Source organism: Rattus norvegicus, chromosome 10, assembly GCF_021556685.1.
Source record: "Rattus norvegicus strain SHRSP/BbbUtx chromosome 10, alternate assembly SHRSP_T2T, whole genome shotgun sequence".
NCBI classification, from domain to species: domain Eukaryota; kingdom Metazoa; phylum Chordata; class Mammalia; order Rodentia; family Muridae; genus Rattus; species Rattus norvegicus.
Window position 1 is genome coordinate 105,578,050 of NC_141543.1, and position 19,515 is coordinate 105,597,564.

General features: G+C 49.6%; 1 long non-coding RNA gene across 1 annotated transcript; it reads right to left on the bottom strand.

Annotated features, from left to right (window-relative positions):
- Positions 1 to 1,793: 1,793 nt before the first annotated feature.
- LOC148003169 (uncharacterized) lies at positions 1,794 to 13,751 on the bottom strand. Its single transcript, XR_015631336.1, has 3 exons — positions 13,268 to 13,751; positions 13,050 to 13,110; positions 1,794 to 3,163 (listed from the first exon to the last, which is right to left on the bottom strand). It is a non-coding gene; the product is annotated as an uncharacterized LOC148003169 (long non-coding RNA).
- Positions 13,752 to 19,515: the final 5,764 nt, after the last annotated feature.

Below are 19,515 nucleotides of genomic sequence, written 5' to 3' on the forward strand. Positions count from 1 at the left end.
GTAGGAATTTGTTAACAGCTAGTTACATTGTATCCATCATCAAAAGCAAAGAAAGGAGATAGGCACATTTGCTGGCTTAGCTAGCTTTCCTCACATACAGTGCAATGTCCAACCTAGGGAATGCTGCTGCCCGTAGTGGACTGGATCAATTAGCAATCAAGACAACCCTCCACAGACATGCACACAGGCCAACCTGATTCAGAAAGTTCGTCAGTTGATTGAGATGTTCTTCCCAAGTGACTTTAGTCTGTGGCAAATTGACAGTTTAAATTATCACAGTGAAAAAGGAGAGGAAGAATTCTGGTCTGAGAGACTAGGCTCCAGTGCGTGCCCTATTCTGAGCCAAAGACTAAAAATCCCTTTGTTACTCTGAGTTTTAGAGTCTTTACCATCAAAAATGGCACCCGTGATGTTAAAGTTTTGGTGTCAGTGTGATGCAACGGAGGGTCGCCTAGGGAACTGGTAAATAGGTATGTGGTGAGATTACTTCCCTCATTGTTGAGACAGAATACCAGAGAGAGCCACTTGAGGGTTTCTCTGGGCACATAGTTTGAGGCCATAGTCCGTCATGGAGGTTGCGTTGCATCCACCACCAGAAAGCAGAGAGAGAGATGGGTCTGCTGTTCAGGTTATTTTCTCCTCTTTCTTCAAGACCCCGGTCTAGGGGGTGGTGCCATCCATTCCACAGGAGATAGGTGCCTAGAGCAGCAAATGGAGTGGGAAGGACCTGTTCTGAATGACAAGAGGTACTAGCCAATTATTTTTGGGCACAGATGGACCAGGAGATCTCTCTCTCTCTCTCTCTCTCTCTCTCTCTCTCTCTCTCTCTCTCTCTCTCTCTCTCTCTCTCCCTTCCTCCGCCTCCCTCCCTGCCTCCCTCCCTGCCTCCCTGCCTCCCTGCCTCCCTGCCTCTTTCTCTCTCATCTGGTCATATGATCCACCCTTCTTAAAGGCACTGCTGCCAGGATTTTAACTCACTTCTCTCATGATTCCCTCAGCTATGATACAACGTAGGTGGTGTCATGGGGGTGAGGGGGGAGGGGGGAGGGGGGAGAACCAAATCTTTCATTTCCAGCCTCCAAAACTGTGGTCTAAATGATCTTCCTTCCTTTCCACCATACCCAGCCTCTGATCAGAGCAACAGAAAGCAAACTAAGAGCATTGCCAGCACAGGACACCTTCTGGTCACCTCAAACAAGAGACACACCTGGGTGCTGCATCCCACTCTTTTTCTCTACAGAGGACTACTTCCCCCGGTAGGAGATGTTTAATGTACTCTTTCCCAGGAAAAGAGGTACTGACTTCTCCCCTTGCCTGCCTTGCTCCCCTTAATGACTGCACATGCTGGGAACCAGATATTGGCTATCCACAGTGACATACGTATGAGTGATGTATCGGCCACTCCAACCTGAATGTTCTGTCCTTGGTTTCTTGCCCCCTGTTCTGTCCTTGGTTTCTTGCCCACCTCTGGCTGTCCTACCCACACCCTGGCACACAACACACACACACACACACACACACACACACACACACACACACACACACACACGCACACATACTATTCTTCTGTCTTTTCCTCCCCTCTTCAGTTCACCTTTGGACACTGGCTTCTGGCAGAAACTTGCCCTGGGGCCTCATTGCTTTCCACATTCTATGTCTTACAGCTTAGTAGTCTAGATAAATCTCACATCTGTCCTTTAAATTCAGCCTTTCTTATGGGCTCTAGGATTTGTGAATCTAGCCATCCATAAGACATTTTATCTATTTAAAGAAGAAGAAAAATGCCAGGAGGTGATGGCATACACCTTTTAATTCCAGCACTAAAGTAGAGGCAGTTGGATCTCTGAGGCCAACTTGGTCTACAGAGTGAGTTCCAAGACAGCCAATGCTAAACAGAGAAATGTTGTCTTAAAGAACCAAAAAAAGAAAGAAACCCATATGCCCCAAGCAGGAACTTTTATGTCCTTCCCTACGATTGCTTCTTCTGTTTTCTATTTCTGGGTCTTTCAACCCTGCCATTGTCAATGTAACACAATCTAGGAAGACAGTCTCAATGGAGAGGCTGCCTAAATCAGACTGACTGGTGCACATGTCTGAGGCGGAAATGTTTGATTGTGTTCACTGATGTGGAAAGGTCCAGTCCACTGTGGATGGCTCCATTCCTTAGGCAGGGCATCTCAGACTGCATCCAGGTAGGGAGAGAGAGCTGAGCACACATGGGCACATCTGTCCATTCTCTCTCTGCTCTTGACCAGGGATGAGATCAGTTATTTCAAGTTCCTGCTTTGATGCGCTGCAGTGGTGCTCTGTGACCTGGAATTGTAAGCTGAACACGCCCTTCCTTAAAGCTGCTTTTCAGGGTGTTTTACCGACGTGATGCAAATGAAATGGCAACGTCTTGCAATTCAGAAACCCAAGAGTCTTCCCCTCTTCTCTTCACCTCTTGTATTCATCCAGCCATGAAACTGACCGGGTGCTTGAAACACCACAGGGCTCATAATCTTACTACCCCAGCAATGTCTTCTCCTGAGTAGGTTCATGGAGTAGCCTCCTATCTGCTCATTGTCCAAGAAGTTGGCACTGGTATAGATGGGCATACGTAGTTTCCGCTTCTTTCATCCCATTGTCCATATTGCAGCTTCTTACTAACTTCTGGAGGACTTTTCCCTTGCTTGAAATCCTCCCTAACTCCCCGATGGGTAGGGTGGAACCTGCCTCTCTGCACTGTTCAATCTTGCAGACCTTGCAACTCCCTTCAGTCTATGTCAAAGGGATCTACTTCATGCAATTTTTCTTTGTATGTAGCATCCTTGTCATCTAGAACTTGATTTATCCACCATCTGGTCAACCTCCATTGTAAACTAAGAATCATACTGGGATGTATAGCGAATGCCCCAAACTTGGTGGCTTCAAATAGTGACAATGTCTTTGACCATATCCTCTGCTGCTAGGTTTGGTTGGGCTCAGCTGAGTGGTTCTTCGTCACGGTCTCACTGCAGTCAGACTCCGGGCCTGGAATCTTCTTGAATGTTTTCTCAACTACGCGTCCAACTGGGTCAGTTTTGTCCATAAGCTGTGCCTGTGAAGTGGGACATCTGCACGCAGCCTCTCCATGTGGTTTAGACTTCCTCCCAATATGGCAATGAGTTCCTAGAACAACCATCTAGAAAGACAGAAATCAAGGGAGTCTGTAGTTTTTTTTCTCACCTAACCTGAAAGGCCTGCAGCCTTCTTAGTCTCGAATTTTACTGAGCAGGGTTGCCACCAGGATCTGCTCGGGTTCTAGGGGAGGCATGCAGACTTCACCACTGGGAGTGGGTGTGGCAAGGTTTAAAGAGAGTCCGTGGCATGGAAGTAACGCATACTGCTTCTTTACGAAAACACAACCCAACGCAGGAGACAGTCCCTCCCCCAGGAAGCCCTGGATGCTGTAGAAAGTTGAAGGTCCCATGATCATGTGTTGGAGCACTTGCCCTCCAGCCACGGGCACATATTTTGGGGAAGGCTATGGAACCCTTAGGAGGTGGAGCTCACTAGAGAAAGTGGGACACTCTTGGGGATGGACTTGATGTTGCACAGCCCATCAGCACTTCCTGTCTGTTTTCTATTTCCTGACTGTGGCTCCATGAAGGCTGTCTTTTCTTTATCTTTGCGTGTAGCACACATTGTTAAGCCATTCATACTGATGGCAAGATGGGAGAAGACCTGCCTCCTGCCTGCGCACGTTCCATAGCAGGTCAGGTACTTGCCAAGATGGCCACTGCTCAGGAGAGGATGGCCAGAGGTTCTAGCTGGAGCTGTCTCACTCCCCACAGACATGCATGTTTCCTAGAACTGCTGTTTAGCAAGATCTCTCCCCTGGAAAGTGTGCAACCAACCAGCAGCATACACACGTTCAGAGATTCCATCCAGAACTATCCATTTTGCCCCAGCCTCACCTCCATCTCCTTGTGCTTCTAAACTACCCAGTGATGAACCTGTGGAGGGGTGACTGGATGGTAAGAAAGCCTGGAGGGTTAGCGGGATGGTGGGAGATTTACAGAAGTGAGGATACTGTGCCCCCTGCCTGCTGCCTGCTTCCCCGGTCAGCTCCCTGGAACCTCAGTGGGCAGAAATATCCCTTCTCATTTCCAGCCCTTTTCCCCAGCTGCCTGGCCTGGATTGTTGGGGCCTCTGCAACCATTGTGTGCTAAGCCATTCAGCGGGGGCAGCTCCCTAGTGGGCATCCACAGACCCGCTGCCTGACAGGCCATGTGCAAGGGGACAGGCCTGAATGACTGTAATATGAACCGTGAAAGTGGATATTAAAGGCTTTATTACAGGGTGAGGACTGCTAATTGCCACGTTCCTTTCAGGAAGCCAGCACTGATGAGCTTAAGCAGAGGCACCCAATTATTATAACTCTGTCAGCTCAGAGCTGAGGAGAGAGCAAGGGAGGGAGGAGGCAGGCTGCAGGCACGATTACCTGAACTTTATCCAAGGCACACACTGCCGGCCTGGAATTCTAAAGGGAGATTGCCTCTGCACGGAGCTGCCTCCCTGCCACAGCTGTGCTGTGGTTGATGACCGAACCCAGCCCTGCTCAGCCTCTGCCCAGTCTTCCTGTAGGGAAGGCAATGGCTGGTGAACAGCCTCGGAGATCAGAGGTGGTACTAGGCATGCTGGGATTGAACTGCCTAGACTCTTTACACAGGAGGAAAAGGACCAGAGGGCTGGGCCTTTTACTGGAGGGGTTGGAGGGGGCACTTGGGGCACAAAGCACCATAGTAAATCTGGGGGCATCTGTAATCCCAGCTCCTATGGCAGAAACAGAACCCCCAGACAAGCCAGCTAGCCTAGTGTGCAAAGAGCAAAGGACAAGAGAGCCCATCTCAAGCAAAGTGGAAGACGAGGACACCTGAGGTTGTCGTCTGACACACATTGTGTGCACACTCCCACTGCCCACACAGGCGTATCATATTCATGCATACACAAAGCTTTTCTTTTCAAGAGTCTCTGAGACGATGGGGACTTGGCCAGGTCACCAGTAGGGCAGGACTTGGACTGTTGACCTGTCCCCATGTTAAAGCTCCAACTGCATGCATGTTCCAGGGAGGGACCAGGAATATGGGAGTCAGTCATTCTTAAAATGAGTTGGCAAGGATGGGCATTGCCCACCGTGTGCATGGGACACAAGATGAGTCTTACATGTATTCCTAGAAACAAGGACTGTGCTGCATGGGTACTTTGAAACAGCATCACCAGAATTCATTGCCTGCGTGTTCCAAGCATTCTTAACACTTTGTATCTTGCAGAGGGCTTTTGCAGAGTCATTTAGCTGTGGGGCATCTTCTGGGGGCCGGGTTCGGGAGGCACTAGAATGGGAGCGAAGACTGTCTACAAGGAGAACAAGCCACCAGACAGTGGTAGTAACACACGGAAAGAGCTAAACAGGGCTGTGCGCACACCTACCATGTCTTTAATTTAATCATATAAATTTAAGGGAGTGCAATAAAAGGCTAATACTACAAGGTGTGACCCGCTCGTGCTGGTTGAGGAGATGGAGAAGGAGAGCTATTTCTTGGTCTAAGAACTCCTGTCACACAGGTGGTCAAGGCTCACTGGAGAGGCAGCTTCGGTGGTTGGGATGTCAGAAGGCTGAGCAGGGGATCAAGAAGAATGCAGAAGAGGAGACAAGAAGAGGCAAGGGGTGGTTTTCTCCCCAGCGTCCTCTAGGGGTTCCATCTCTGACATAATGGTGCCGCCTGTTACTGAATGCCCAATGACCTCCCAAGGGACATTCTGAAGGCTTGTTCCCTACCTCCAGGTGCTTTCCTGGAAAGTTGGGGAACTTTAGGGGTGGGCCCTGGTTGGGGGGAAGTGGGTCTCTGGGGGAGGGCCTGTTGCATGCATGCTGTGCACCAGAGCTGCCTCTCCAGTGAGCCTTGACTACCTTGTGTGACAGTAGCTCTCACAGCAGGAAATTACTCTGCTTAGCCATCTGCCCTGCTCCATCAGCATGAGGCGGGTCACATCTTGTACTATTAGCGTTTTATGTGCTACCGCTTAAATTTATATGATTAAATTAAAGAGGTAATAGGCACGCACACACCTCCATCTAGCTCCTTCCCTGTGGTATTATCAGTTTGATAGCTTGAACTCCTGGTAGACAGAGGCTTCACTCTCACCCAGTGTCTCCTGCACCACCCGGCCCACAGTAGGTAGGTACTCCACGGTTAAATGACCACTGGAAAGCCCTCTGCAAGACATTAAGCAATGAAGATGTTTGGCTCTTTGATCCTGCTGCTGCGCTTCCTCTCTCTCTCTCTCTCTCTCTCTCTCTCTCTCTCTCTCTCTCTCTGCTTTGTTATCCAATACGATGTGAAGAGTGATCCCAGGACCATGATGTCTGCCATGTCTTCTCTACCTCAGTGGACTGAGACACCCAGAAACTGTGAGCTCAAGTCACACAGTTTTCTGTTTTGTTACAGTAATGCAAAATGAACACACACCCCTTAGACTCCTACAAGAGCATCCAGTTGTCCTCGTCAAGGTGCAGTTGAAACAGCATCAGGAATGTGTTGTCCGGTTGACTCAGAAGCCCCAGGATGACTGTGAGACCAAAGGTCTGGAAGTCTTTTCTTTCTCCCTCCCCAGGAGGATCACATGACTGTCATGGGACAGTCACCCTATTTCTGTAGAATTGTATATGCTTAGAGCCACCAAGCCCAACTAGAGCTTCTCAGGCCGGTTTCTCAGCACAGAGCTGCCTGATCCCCCAGGTGGCCCCATGTAGGAGGTCCAGAGCTGCAGATGTGAGACAGGGTGGGATGAAGGGATTCCCTTCAGGTGAGTGCAGTTTGAGACACCACAGGGAATTCCAGAGAATCATATGGAACCTCATGGGTTTGGATAAACCAAGGGCTGCTATTGATAAGATGCCAATGAGGGGAGACTTGGGTATATATTTTACTTCTTTGGAGTTAACACGGAGAAATGGAATTGTGGGGTCATGTCTTGGTTAACATCCTTTTGCTGTGATGGGACAACATGACCAAAGGCAAATCAAGGAAGAAGGGGCTTAGTCCACTTGTTCCTCGCCGGGGGAAATCAGAACAGAGAACTCAAGGCAGGAACCTGGAGGCAGGAACTGAAGCAGAGGACACAGAAGGGTGCAGCTTACTGGCTCTTTCTGGCTTGTTCACCCTGACTTCTTATACAACTTAGGACTACCTGCCCACTGGTGGGACCATGGCCATGGGCCTGGGCCCTTCCATTTCAACCATTAATCAAGAAAGTGCCCTGACAGACTTACCAACAGGTCATCTGATGGAGGTATTTTACCCATTAAACTTCCCTGTTCCCAGAAGACCTTGGCTGTGTCAAAATGGTAAAACAAAACAAAACAAAACAAAACCCCTAAGCCAGTATAGCCCTCTACCTAGTCCCCGAATATAGTGAATTTTTAAAGAAGTATATTTAGAAATAAAAGGCAATCTTATTTCATATATATGATGTGTGTGTGTGTGTGTGTGTGTGTGTGTGTGAGTTCCTGCACGGGTAACATGTGCATACATGAGCTCGGAGTCATCCATCAGAAGAGAGTTTCAGTCCCCTCAAACTGGAGTTACATACAGATGGTTGTGACCTGCCATGTCAGTGTCGGAAAGGAAACCCGAGACCCGTGTATGATCAGCAAGTATCCGTGACCATGGACCCATCTCTCTGGCCTCAGGAAGCCAACATTTAGCATATTTTCCATACATATGAAAGCGTCCACACCCCCACCGTATGTATACAAATGTAAAACCTCCCGACTGCACACCAAAATGATGGCGTCGTTTCTCCCAGGGTGGAGGCTCAGCAGAGAGCACAGAGGAAGATACATCTATATGCTACTTGCTGCTTAGATTTCCAGAGAGCAAACAGCGATTTACGCCAACGCCGCCACCCTATCAAACCTCCATCAGATGTGTTTTGCCTGTGTGGACCAGTCTTTCCCTTCAATTATTTATTGAGCATCTTCATTTCTGACAAACTGCAATAGGAGAAGATCCTTCCTGGCTCTGCTCCGACTTGCTTATCAGCTCGCTCTAAAGAAGCCAGAAGACCCTAAGTTCGATGCCCCCATCCCTTAGCCCAGAGACCAATTTACTCAAATGTTTAAGGCTTGCTTTTTCTGAGGCATAATAGCCGCTGCCATGAAGGGCTCCTGAGGGGCTCTGGGAGGAGACAGAAGTAAAGAGTTTGGCAGAGGATGTCATAAATAAGAGTGAGTTTAGTATTTTATTATCATTACTGCCTGATATTGATTCAAAGACACCATTTCTTCATATTTTCTATATTCTAGAATTGGACACGTTTTCCCAATCAATGCTGTAATTTATTTGGTAGATTTTTTTCCCCTTTCTGGTTACATAAAATAATGGCACAGCTTGTAGTCGGGCAGGGTCTTATCTTCTGTGAAAGATGTGGGCAGTCAGTCTCTCTCTCTCTCTCTCCCCCCCCCCTCTCTGGAGCACCTGTCAATATGATGGTTCTGCTACATTAGAAATGGAGAAAGTTCATCCCCCCCCCCCAATAGCCCGGGGAGAGAGAGGATATCTGGAACATTGTTACCACTCCATCCCCCCTGATAGCCGGGGAGAGAGATGGTATCTATAACATTGTTACCACTCCATCCCCCCTGATAGCCGGGGAGAGAGATGGTATCTATAACATTGTTACCACTCCATCCCCCCTGATAGCTGGGGAGAGAGAGATGGTATCTATAACATTGTTACCACTCCATCCCCCCTGATAGCTGGGGAGAGAGATGGTATCTATAACATTGTTACCACTCCATCCCCCCTGATAGCTGGGGAGAGAGATGGTATCTATAACATTGTTACCACTCCATCCCCCCTGATAGCTGGGGAGAGAGATGGTATCTATAACATTGTTACCACTCCATCCCCCCTGATAGCTGGGGAGAGAGAGATGGTATCTATAACATTGTTACCACTCCATCCCCCCTGATAGCTGGGGAGAGAGATGGTATCTATAACATTGTTACCACTCCCTCAGTAACAAATGTTCCCTGTGTTTGACTTGCCCTGGTGGGAAGGCCCAGCTGCCCACTGGCTTTTTATGGCACACCATGCCACCACTTCCCTGACCTAGGCCTGCCCCTTGTTCTTCCTCCCTGCTCCCACTCCTTAAGCTTCTCTCATTGTAGACTTTATCTCAAAGGCAATGTAGATAAAATGGGCGTGGTTTCCCGCCTCCTGGCCCTCCTCCCACCCAAGCTTAGGCCTTCTGGAGGTTTGTACTGGCAACCCAGCCCTGGGGGACTTTCTGGTGTTTCTTACGGACTCTAGAGGCTGACCTTGGTTAGCTGTAGCAGAGAAAGAAAGCGGAGCTCATCAAGTTGGTTGGGAACAGAGAGGGCAGACACGAAAGCACAGTTCTCACCTCAAAGGGAGTAAATAAGAGACAGTTGAGTGGCCATAGTCTGAGGTTGGAGATTTAGATCACCCCAAATCCTGTCCTCCAGCATGGAAGCACTTCCATTGAGTGTTTGTAATAACAAAACAAAGTCGGAAATCAAGGTTTCTTTAAAATATATCCACGGAAACATCAGAGAGGGAGGTGAAAGTACAGGAAGTGAGACCTCAGCTACAGGCCTCAGGTGCTGTCTGATGACACTTTGGGACAGGCCAGGACAGTACAGAGGTTCTTCTATCTTGTATTCTTGCTGAGGCCATTCCAGGTTTAACTAGAATTCTATCTTCTTGATGGAGAGTAGTCTAGGAACCCAAGGACAGGAGGCCCCAACTAACTTACCTTAGCTTTTGTGAAACTGTCTGCTTAGGCAAACTCCTCCAGCCAACTGCTTATCTTGGCTTCTGTTCATCTGTTTGCCTCTTTGAGACTCGCTGTGGCTGCTGAGAGTGAGATGCCAGGATATGGCTGTTTCTGCCTTCAAAAGCCCCATGCTCTGGACACTCAGGCCAGTGCCCTAGCACCTGAGTACAGTCCCAGGGATCTGGACTAAAGACTCTTATTTGGCTATAAACTGTGTCTGAGTGGTCCTCTCTGGTGGGCTCCCCATAACAGCTTAGCTTCTAAGTTAATACATCAGTGACACAGACATACAGGTAGACAGACAGACAGACAGAGTGCCAGGGCCTGGATGAGAGTGCAGAAACACGAGGCAGAGTGGAGGTCCCTTAAAGCTCTCAGAGGGAAAGGGGGGTGGTCTCACAGGACTGCAGCCAAGCTGGCTTTGATTCCTGGGTGGCAGAGGAATGAATGTGGGACACCAAATATGGTGGAGGAGTTAAAGGAAAAGGATACACCTGGTTGTACTGTATCTATTATCCCGGGCTGGGGGAGGCAAGTGGCCACTAGTAGCTCTTAGAAGTCAGAGTATGGCAATCTGAAGACTGTATCCTTGGGGAAGTGAGAATGGTACCGGCCATTCACCTGGAATCTGGCACTTGGGAAGTCTGTCTATCTTTCCTGGAGCAGCGAGGATCCCACAAGCAACCATGTGGCTAGAGCTAGAGAGGCCATAATTTGGACAGAGCCTGGTCTGGGAGTCTAACACAATTCTGTTCCTGCTTAAGGTTAGGAGAGCAGGGATGAGCTGTTTCACCTGGCAGTGTGTCCTCACCCACTTCCTGGATGTGCAGGAGGAACAGAAGCCCCAGTCAAGCACACCCCCTTCCCCAACTGTACAGTGCTTTCTTTCCAAGAGACGTCATGTTTCAGAAATGCTGCCAGTATGGAGGGCACAGAGAAGCTCTTGTTTCAAAACACACACACACACACACACACACACACACACACACACACACACTGAGGTACATGCACAGACACAGACACATACCTATACACACATGCACACACACGTGCACCCACCCACCCACACACAGGCACATGCACACACATTCACACAAACAGACACACGCTTCTTGTTATTGATGGAAATTCAGGCAAGCAGATCCCCCTGAGGCTCAGCAGCCCCAGCAAGGCTGAGAAGTGAAGTCCTGGGTGTGTTCCCCCCCCCCCGCCCCCCGCCTCCCTTTGTCAATAGAAATGCAGTGGAGAACAGGTTTGTTGGAATTAAGTCACTGTAAGTCCTTAAGGATTGTCATAGCAATGTTTAAAGACACAAAGAAAGCAAGGGACTTTCTCTACTAATGCCTACTTTATCCATTGTAGTTAAAGTAGGCTGGGGGTCAGGGGTCAGGGGTCAGGCCAGACCCTGTCAGAAATGCAAATTGCTCTGTGTGTGTGTGTGTGTGTGTGTGTGTGTGTGTGTGTGTGTAGCAGTCAGAGGACAAATTTATGGAGTCTGCTCTCTCCTTTATGTGGGTTCTGGGGATTGGACTCCGGTCACCATGCTGAGGTCAGAACTTTTACCCACCGAGCCATCTGCAACCCCACATTAGGCTGGGATTGATTGACTGAATGGCTGACTAACTGATTTTATACAGATTCTAGGCATGGAACTCTGGTCCTCTTGCTTGCAAGGCAAACACCAACTAAGCCACCCTCCCCCAACACCACCACCACCACACACTAGCACAATCCCCTAGAAATGTAAATCCTTGCATTCCTTCTCCAAACCTTCTGCCTCAGCCCTCCTGGGTGGAACCTGCAGTTTTAACCCAGCCTTCCAGGTGCATTTGATCTCATTGAAGCCTGAAGAGCACAGGTTTAATCTTAACCTTGACTACAAGTGAGAATCGCCCGGGAGCTTTAAACCCTATATGGAGTCCCCACCCTAAACCAATTAACTGTGCCTGGTGAGAGATGAAGCTTTTTTCCCCCCCCTTTCCTTTTCTTTCTTTCTTTTTTTCTCTTTTGAGCTTTCTAGGTGACTCCAATGTGCAGCGGGGGTTCCGGGACATAGATAAAACCCATGATTGTTTAGAATACTCTGTAACTACTTCAAGCCTCTTAGCTCTTTTTGAGAGTAAATTGTCGTTTCTGCTACCCCGAGGATTCTGCAAACTGTCAGTTCCCTGCTAAACTGATCCACCTCAATGAAGAAAAGCTGAACCTTCCTCTGTTGCCAGGTGGTCCCCATTCAGGGACAGAGGTACCTATCAGCAACAGCTGGAGTCTCCTCCCAGGCAGGAAGCTTTTGCACAGCTCACCTTGCTGATGGGGGATGGGGTGGGAAGGAGTGGGATGGAATCCAAGGACCAGCTGGTGATGGGAACCTTGAAGGAAGGCGGTGTGTGCCGAGGTATGGAAAACCCCCATGACAGCCTCCTACTAGCTTACTCGGGCCTCTGGCCAAGAAGGAACCAAGTCCCTTAAAATTAAGGACTGGGAGATCAGGGCTGCGACCAGCATAGTGGAAGGACAGAGATGGCATTTTATCCACTCTGGTGCCGATCACTCTGTGTGTGTGTGTGTGTGTGTGTGTGTGTGTGTGTGTGTGTGTGTGTGTGTGACATGTGTGGTAGATGTGTGATGTATGCATACAAATGTGCAGGTGTATAACCCACGTGTTCACACAGAGAGGCCAGAGCAGGATGTCTGATGCCTTCCTCTATCCCTCTCAGCATTACTGGTTTGAGGCAGTCTCCAGTCGAACTGGAAGCTCGAAGTATGGGCTAGACTAGCTGGCCAAGGAGCTCTTAGTATCCTCCTGTCTTTACCCAACTAGGGCTGGGGTTACAGGCAGGTATAGGCATACTAAGATTTTTACATAGGTATTAGGGATTCAAACTCAGGTCCTTGTGAGCATCTCCTTAGCTCCTCCCCATGCGTGTCTTTTCTGGTACATCTGGTCTCCTTATTGGGTCAAAACCAATCGAAGATACACTGAACTTCAACATACACTAGCAGCAGTTTGTTTCTGGAAAACAAAGATTGTTTTCAAGCCAGCCCTGGTGTATCAATCCAGAACAGACAAGCAGAATGGGGTGGGGTGGGGGTGGGGGGTGACCCTGAAAAGATGGAGAATGGCAAGGTACCAGGGATTAACCTGGAGCAGAGCAGGGCAGAGCAAGGCCCTGGTGCGTGGGAATAAGCAACTGGTTCAATGAGCAAAGCTGTCAGGGTCCTACCTGGGCTTTAACAAGCTGGGCTCAGCACAGGTCCTCAATAGACCAATTAGACCGGAGAGTCCTGGTGAGAAACAGAAACGGAACATTTATTCAATGTAGCCACTTGGGGAGAAGAACAAAGTGGTCTAGCGCCCACTCTCCCAAGTGCATCTTGGGGGGGTCCTGACATGAGGCTTAGGTTTAAATTGAGGACAAGAGGTATGTGTGCCTTAGCCGACCTGGTCAAGGTGTGGTCCTGACACATCCTCTCCACTCCAGTCTGTCCTGCAAGTCAGCCAGTCAAAGTAGGCTTCAGACCGTGTGAGATCTCTTCCTGGGAGACAAACTCCCCCTCTGGCTATAGCAGCCCTCAGCCATCTCCTTCTCCCAGTATGAGACTCTGGGGACTCATGGGGGCCACTGTTTCAGTACTCGGATAGCCCAAGGGAGGGCAGGGCGCAACGTCTCTTCAGAATATCTTCTTTGCCGGGTGCCAAGATGGTTAAAAGTTGGACTTGTTTTCACAGGCAAACTCCTCCTCTCCCTCACTACAGGATGTGACAAAGCCCCAGCATGGAGACAGCACCTGCACCTACTTTCCGGCAGCTTCCCTAGCTTCGCCTCTGTGTTCCGCAAGAAGCTAGCAAGTCAGACTAGGGCACGAGGAGACCAAGTTTCCACGAGATAGATGGAACTGAGGACCCCAGCGGGGAATAGGACAGGATGAGATGAGGTAGCAGAAGACAGGAACGGAGAAGGACGAGTGTCTGGAAGCGGAGACTTACAGAAAGGGAAACAGGAAGTTGGCTGGGGATAGTTTTGGCCAACTGCCAGCAGAGCCCTCCCTCCTCCTCTTCTGTTCATCCCCTCTTTTCTTCTTTAAGGCAGGATCTTGCTGTATAGCCCAGGCTGGCCTAGAGCTTGCAAATCTCCAGCCTTAGCCTCCTGAATGCTGGCATTACAGGGCCATGGCACCACACCCAGATTCAACACTGCATTTTCTTGGGAAAAAGTTAAGGACAGGGAGCTGGGGTCACCTTCAGGAATGTGGCCTCTTCCAGTGGAAGCCAGAAGGAAGGCTGGAAAAGACTCTTGGGATATGCCAGACTTTTGTGCTACATGGGCTTTCTGGGTAGCCGTGAGGCACCAGCAATGAAGGGTATGACGGGGGGGGGGGGGGGAGGCACAGGCTTCTCATCTGCTGAGTGTCTACCATGCCTAGCACCTAGCACAGAGCTTGGGAGCATGACTGTTGACTGCTGGGATGCGTGCATGCAAGCACACTGTGCTGTCTTGTTCCTGCTGCCACTGTGTCATGGCTCAAGGGACATTTAGGCAGTGAGGACAAATGGGTCAGCTGCTCATGGGGAGTCTATGCTGCAGTAGCAGCAAGGAGACGATGCATCTAGAACCTACGGGTGGGTGCTGTGAAGGAGAGGCCATTAATAAAAGACCAGAAGACCCAGCTGGCCAGCTCTCTACTGAGTCACCTTCGAGACGTGGTCCAGAAATTCCTGAGCACTAATGGGAGGAAATGACGTCATGCCATGCAGCTGTCCTCAAACTCTAGGACCCACCCCTTTGACTGGGACTGGTCTTATTTGCATATCTCGGATTTGCATATCTCTGATTTGCATATCTCTGATTTGCATGGTACCAGAGATGGTACAACTAGAAGTGGCATGCACAACAGCTCACATTGTCCTCTTAGACCTGTGCCCTGGCCAGTCTCAGCTGTCCTCCCTTGCACAGTGTGAGTCCCATGCCAGAAAACTGTATACAAGGAACCAGGGGACACCCCACAAACCATCATTCTATACTGCGGACTATGCTATTGACTGCCTAGCCGGCTACCTCCGTCTGATGTACTTAGTAGAGCTCTCTTTCTATTCTGGTCTAACAGGTGCATTCACTCATAGCCTGGGCTAACACCTACTACACAGTGGCTGGCCTCTTCCTGGCCCAAGCTTGCAGAGGTGGGCGGTACTGTCTATCTATTTGGGTTGCATGGGGGAATAAACTGGCTTTAAGACCTCATAGACCAGGATCCAGCGTGTTACTATCTCTGTGTTTTGGAAGACAGAATGTCTCAGCCAAAAGGCATCGTTTATAGTGGAAAAACTCAATAAAGCTCTGCCTTCTGATGTCCGGCTTTTGGGGGATGTGCTGAAGGATGCCCTGGCCCATGAGGATGTTTCCTCTGAGGACGTTCCTTGTGCCACCCACATCCAGGCCATCTAAGTGTCAGTACCAAGCAGGTTAGCTGCACCGAGATCCCCAAGAATCCACAGGTTTCCACGCCTGAAGCCTTGGGGTTCTGAATGAGAACTGGCTTGCTCAACACGCTTTCTCTGCGACAGGGTCTTACGTAGCCCAAACTGTCGTGGTCTCTCTATGTAGATGAGGGTGACCTTGTGGCTAAGAGCACTGACTGCTCTTCCAGAGTTCTTGAGTTCATACCCCAGCAACCAATGGTGGCTCGTAACCATCTGTAATGAGAGCTGATGCCCTCTGGTGTGTCAGAAGACAGCTATAGTGTACTTATAAATAAAATAAATAAATCTTTAAAAAACAAAACAAACAAATGCGCCTCATCATGCCTAGCTTATGTGATGCTGGGAGTCACACCCAAGTCCTATAAACAGATTACACAAGCACTCTATCAACATGGCTACATTGCCAGCCTCAAGATGATTCTTAAGGGCATTAGATTTGAGGTTGACAAGCATTTTCTACGGGAGCAAGAGTATACTTCTCTACCACCAATCTAAAAGTCAGCAGTTCCCCCTCCCCCTGCCACAGCACCATATCTCTGCCAGCGCCGAAGGCCTCCTGTAGCATGTCATTTCTGCAAAGTGGGCAGGACCACAGTACCTAACCCATGCCTTCTGCCCATCACAGAATCATGGAAGGCTGATGCTATCTCTGAGCTGCTCACCTCACGAGTCATCCTTCAGCCTTCTCCTCCCTTTGAGTTCCCTCCCCTTAAGCTTCCTGAGCCTCGGTTTCCCCATTTGCTAAATAGCAACAAATGGCACATTTTATCCTGTGAATGTACCTGCTTCTCCCTGCTTCTGCACTGCAGGCCTCTGGGCAGACACGCCCAGGCTGATCGCCCTCCTTGACCTTTCATTTCTTGAAAGCTAGTCTGTCTCTAGTCAGGGTGGGTGAGATGAAGGCATTTAAGCAGAGCTCAAAACCTCCAGATCACTGACCCTAGTCCCAAGTTGCACATGGAAGGTACCCAACCCATGAGTTTCCTCTGCTCTCCCTAACGGAGAGCCACTAATATAATGAGTCTGGCAGAAACAGAGATGACTCAAACAGACACGTCTCTCAATCTGGTGTTCAGACTGTTTGAAGGATATACTTGTCCCCAACTCCCCAAAAGTGGGAATTCCCCCCAAGAATCTCAAGCTGGGAGAAGGAAAAAGCATTAGCCAGAGGGAAAACCAGGAACGAGACTTCACACAGCTCTCCTAACAACTTGTCAAACCACCTTAGAGGATGAGACTGAGGCCCAGGCAATGACAGGTCTGTGCTGTGCACATCTTTGCCGGGCTATTTAAACTTTAATCTCAGTTCTAGATCCCGAAGACTTACTTGACGGGCTTTTGGAATCTGTCTGTTTTCTCTTCCCAAAATGGACACATTGAATAAATCTCCTTTTTTTCTACTTTGCACTATTAATTTGACTCTTTTAATTGTCATACTGAGCATAGCTGGCTGGACCTGGCTTGGGGTACAGGTTGTGACCCCCGAGTTTGAGAACAGTACGCCAAGAGCATCTTCAGGAAGGAAGGAGCATATAACCAAATAGTTCTACAATAGTTTCAACAGGAGACAGATTTGAGCATATCCCAACATAATCTTCAACATAGTTAATTCTATTAGAGGCACAGGGATGGCAAGATTTCGGGATACTACATACCCCCAAACTGTCTGAAGTACAGTGAGGAGGGAAGTCATCAATCAGCCTGCCCCATCCCGAATAGGCCTGCAGGTGGCGCTGCTCATGATCCTGGGACACCAAGGCCAACCCAGCAAAAGAATCACAACCTATTAACAGGACACATGTTGCTCCCACAATGCCTTTGAGGCAGGCCAGGCACCCTCATTAGCATAAATTGACTTCCTGTGCCTGACCTGCAGGTGGCGGCCATTCTGTTTCTTGGCCCTGGCTTCACTAAATTAGGCCTGCTGGGCTCACGGGAAGCCCTTCAAAACGACTCCTTTCAGATTAACATGTAAAATTTAATTACGGAGGTCCAGGCTGAGATGATGTCTAAAGCCATTTACTAAGCCCGGCGGCCTCCCCGTCCTGGGGCTAAGGAGGCAGAAGCAGAGCTTTGATCATTAACCGCTGAGAAAATCTCAGCTTGCATATTAAGGTCAGGAAATTATCCCTTCACTTTTCTCAGTAAATGGCCTGCGTGGTGCACAGGGTGCAAAAAGCGATTCCGAACCTCCGAGAGTGAGCCAGGATGCCCAGAACCTGTGGGTCCGGGTCTTTATGGCTAAGTCCCCAGCCCTAGCAAAATCCAGTAACTAAAGACAAGGCACAGGGACAAAGCCGACAAAACTCTATCCCCAAGGAGCTCAGACAGGCACCACACCAATGAGCTCTTTCCTCTGGGGACATTCCCGGAAGCCTTCCCAGGGGAGGTGGCTCTTGAGAGTTTTCTTGCAAGTAAAGGAGCTGGTGGGTGTGGGGGCCAGTGGGGGCGGAGGGGGATGGTGTTTTGTAGATCACAGTTTCTTTGGTCCAACTCGGCTCTCTGGAAGATCTCCTCCGTAAGACTGGCTCTACATGGAGCAGAGAGTTGGCAATATCTCCCGGCACACTAGATGGGGTGTTCCTTCAGACCTCCCACAAGCAGAGAGGAAATGCGGCTTCCAGCCAGAGCCTTCAATTGCAGGGTCCTTCCTTGCAGGAGTGTACCCGCATGACGCATGACGTTATTCCAAGCACCCCACAGCTGGTGCCCAGATCTTAAAGGCCAGTTCTTCCCTTCCTTACAGAGAAGTGGCCCCCCAAGCCCCACCCTGACACCCAGCACTTTTAAACCCTTTGGAATGAAGACAGCCAACTTGGAGACAGATAACCGGATGTGGAACCCTCCTGTGAACTTCAAGAGAGCGTTCCGAGAGAAGTGGGGTGTGGCTTTCTAGGAGACAGTGGGCCAGGCCTTACCTATAATCACCTTTGCTCTTTCAGGGGGACTTAAACAACTACGGGCAGAATACAAACATCTGGGACTTCTGCCACCTTTGAAGCCTGTTGTGAGGCTGTCTCTCCATACAGGGCCCAGCTCTGGGTTTAAAGTTCAGATGACCTGAACATCCAGGGGCTGTCTTCTCATCGCGGTGGGCCCCTTGGCAGGCTTCTGGCCTGCCCTCCACAGCTCTCTGTCCAATCAGGTGGGAGAGACAGTGCCGATGGCCAGTTTTTTCCTGTGCGTGGGTTGGGGTGATATTTCCTCCGGGTTGGTTAGGGAACTCGTAAGAAGATGCCCGTTTTAGCACTGCCAGGTGGCCTACAACCCGCTGCACGATCGCTAAGATAGCTTTTATAAGCTTTTGTTTCACAAATGATAAAATGAGTTTGCCTAGAGAGGTTACACAGTGCAGATGGATGGAATCAAAGCTTGTGTCCTCCAACTACAGAGCCGGTTTATGCTCCTCCTCCAGGGATGTAGAAACTACAAGGGGAGGGGGGTAAGGGGAATACCCAGAAGAGGAAGAGAAAGCTGTATTTGACTATCAAGGAATCTAGGTGCTGCGGTACCCCTCCGCGGACCTCTGGTGTACTAAATCTCTAAACATTTCCTCTTTTAGAAGCTTCAAGCCTTCTTTCCCTGTGTTAGAGTTTAATTAAGCCCAGGACTACCTGGTTCGTAAGGAATTGACTGTGCGGCCTCTGCGGGGGCGCCCCACGGGGGAATCCATAGAATACTGACGCTCTCCCACCCCCAAAAACCCGGCTGGGTTTGGGGATGGGGAAACAGCGCCTATGGAAATGTCCAGCCTCCGAAAGAGGTGGTTAAATTTTTAAAATATCAAGGAGTGGTGTATGAAAACAAACGGACATCCTTCTGAGGCAGGGGCCACTGTGGGATGCCCAAGTGTCATCTGTCCCTCAACCCCGACCCAAGAATCTGTTCCTGGAGCCTCCTGGGAGCTCAGTCTTCTGAGGGCAGGCTGGTTTTGCTTTGGTGCCCCTCCAGCTCCTCCTGGAACCTTGGGCCAGACATATGGAGGGCAGGGCTGCTGGGAATAGAGAGGGGCAGGCAGCTCCCTGCCTTCTTGGAGAAGGAAGACACTGAGGAGCCAAGAAATGAGGGGGAAGGGACATGGGGTCCTCCCTGCTTCAGTCTTTCCTGGGAGGAAGCCAGGGTCAATGTGCCGGGAGGTTTCTAAGCACAACACAATTATAAAAAGGAAGCAGCAAAAAAGCCTTTAGTTTTCTGGACATGTTTGACAGAGC